The following is a 3,188-nucleotide window of genomic DNA, read 5'->3' as shown; positions in this document are numbered from 1 at the left end:
AGTTCGGTTACTGTTTGGTTAATGTGCACGTTTTTGCATGTCCAGTAGTAGATAAAGGTGTGACATCTATATCAGAAAATTTTCCTCAAATTTACATGAAGAAAATGTGTAAAATAAACGGCTGGTGGGGGTCAAGAGACTCTTTATTATGACTTACATTTTATTTTCTTGAGCTCTTTACATTGGTCATAGGAAACACAGAGGACCCGAAGCTACTTATGACATTATAACCTTTTAAAGGTGCAATTTTCAAATAGTTGTGACGCCTGTATTGTCAAGGTTTTGAAGCCATAAACCTTATGCCTGGAGACATCTGGCGTTCAGTCCGACGGCGAGCTGAAGGATGTACAGACTCCAAAGGAAGTTATTTTGTACACTTTGAACATTTAATCCCAGAATGAATTTGATTTTTTATGCTGATACGTACTGTCTTAGTGTTCATGTACAGTGCCGAGTTGTGAAAAATTCATTCTTGTATGGAAGTAGAGATTCCGTCTCCCATCCCGTCTCCTACCACGCCCACGTGTGTGTGTGTGTGTGTGTGTGTGTGTGTGTGTAAGGTATAAATGTAAAAATCCTATGTGGAACAGGTAGATGAAGTAGGATGTTTAATTTGATGTAGTTATTCTAGCATTTGTACAGTTCGTTTTGCGTCCAACAGCATTGCTTCAATCGTGTTGCTTGAATTGTATTGATCTGAAGTGTTTGTGTATTTTGTGTTCTGAGGGATATTGTTCAAGTGCTGTTGTAATTTTTTCTTTTTGGGTGTTTTTGTATGCTGTGTGGTTCTTTGTCAGAAGGTGTAAAGGTTTTTAAATTCTGCTTTGGAGAAACTATGGCAAAAGGGAGAAATGCATTACTGTGTAACCAGAGGTTTTGTAGGCATTGCAGTTTTTTCTTTGTTTGGTATCTTTATTTTGACGTTTTGTACAGGTAATTCTGTATGCAGGTAAAAATAAAAAGATATTCTCGTATCTGCTCAAAAAGTAGCTCAATAAGAACGAAATTAGATGTGTGAAATGAGCCAGTGGCAGTACAAATGCTAGTCAGAACGTTTCTGACGTCGACTCAGAGGCGGTAGAGAACATCAGTCACATGTTGTAAAGTAAATACAGAACAGGGAGCAGCTCATTCTCCTGTCATACCTGAAACGGTGTTTAGGGGCCTGGAGGATGAATTCACCGGTGCACATACTCAACTTCGGCCGTTCTCAAACCGCTCAACTTGCTATTGACAAAACTTCTAGTAATTGGCTGGTTTTATGACTGTAAATGCCATCACTGTAGAGATTAAAATGCATAAATAGGACTTGCTGATTCATGCGTCTGATGGCCATTTGTCTCTAATGGTGGGACTAAGCATTCTCAATGCCAGTTTAAATCGGGAATTCTAGGTTTCTTTGTGTCATGAGTCTTCTGACTGGTTTGATGCGGCCCGCCACGCTCTTCATCTCAGAGCAGCACTTGCAACCTACGTCCTCAATTATTTTCTGGATGCATTCCAATCTCTGTCTTCCTCTAGAGTTTTTTGCCACAGCTAGTCAGCTTTTGATGTCCGTCTTGCTCCGTCCGTCACTGGGTATTTTGCTGCCTAGGTAGCAGAACTTATTAACTTCATCTACTTCGTGACCATCAATCCAGATGTTAAGTTTCTCGCTGTTCTCGCTTCTACTACTTCTCATTACCTTCGTCTTTCTTCTATTTACTCTCAGACCACATTCGCTACTCATTAGGCTGTCCATTCCACTCAACAGATCATGTAATTCTTCTTCACTTTCACTCAGGATAGCAATGTCAACAGTGAATCTTATAACTGATATGCTTTCACCTTAAATTTTAATTCTACTCCTGAATCCTTTTTTATTTCCATCCTTGCTTCTTCGATGTACAGATTGAATAGTAGGGGTGAAAGACTACATCCCTGTGTATACCCTTTTCAATCTGAGCACTTTGTTCTTGGTCGTCCACTCTTATTATTCCCTCTTGGCTGTTGCACATATTGTATACGACCCTCTCTCCCTATTGCTTACCCCTCATTTTTTCAGAATTCCGAACATCTTGCATCATTTAACATTGTTGAAGGCTTTTTCCAGATCGATAAATCCTTCGAACGTGTCTTGCTTTTTCTTCAGTCTTGCTTCCATTATAACCGCAACGTCAGAATTGTCTCTCTCGTGCCTTTCCTATTCCTAAAGCCAAATTGATCGGCATCTCGCGCATCCTCAATTTTCTTTTCCATTCTCCTGCATATTATTCTTGTAAGAAGCTTGGGTGCATGAGCTGTTATGCTGATTGTGCGATAATTTTCGCACTTGTCAGCTCTCGCCATCTTCGGAATTTTGTGGATGATGCTTTTCCGAGAGTCAGATGGTATGTCGCCAAACTCACACATTCCACACTCCAACCTGAGTAGTCGTTTTGTAGCCACTTCCCCCAATGATTTTAGGATTTCTGATGGAATGTTATCTATCCCTTCTCTTTGACCTTAGGCCCACCAAAGCTCTTTTAAATTCTGATTCTAATACTGGATCCACTATCCCTTCGAAATCGACTGCTGGTTCTTCTTCTATCACATCAGACAAATTTTTCCCCTCATAGAAGCTTTCAATGTATTCTTTACACCTATCCGCTCTCTCCTCTGCATTTAACAATGGAATTCCCCTTGCACTTTTAATGTTACTACTCTTGTTTTTAATGTCGCCGTCGGTTGTTTTGACTTTCCTGTAATCTGAGTCTGTCCTTCCGACAATCATTTCTTTCTTGATGTTTTCAAATTTTTCCTGCGCCCATCTCGTCTTAGCTTCCCTGCACTTCCTATTTACTTCATTCCTTATCGACTTGTATTTGTGTATTCCTGAGTGTTCCGAAATATTTTTGTACTTCCTCCTTTGATCGCCCAGCTGAAGTATTTCTTCTGTTACCCATGGTTTCTTCGCAGTCACCTTCTTTGTACCTATGTTTTCCTTCCCAACTTCTGTGATGGCCCTTTTTAGAGATGTCCATTCTTCTTCAACTGTACTGCCTATTGCGCCATTCCTTATTGCTGTATCTATAGCGTTAGAGAACTTCAAACGTATCTCGTCATTCCTTAGTACTTTCGTATCCCACTTCTTTGCGTATTGATTCTTCCTGACTAATGTCTTAAATTTCAGCCTGGTCTTCATCACTACTATATTGTGATCTGAGTCT

Source organism: Schistocerca serialis, chromosome 8 (genome assembly GCF_023864345.2).
Source record: "Schistocerca serialis cubense isolate TAMUIC-IGC-003099 chromosome 8, iqSchSeri2.2, whole genome shotgun sequence".
Classification (NCBI taxonomy): Eukaryota; Metazoa; Arthropoda; class Insecta; order Orthoptera; family Acrididae; genus Schistocerca; species Schistocerca serialis.
Note: the sequence above shows the minus strand (reverse complement) of the source record.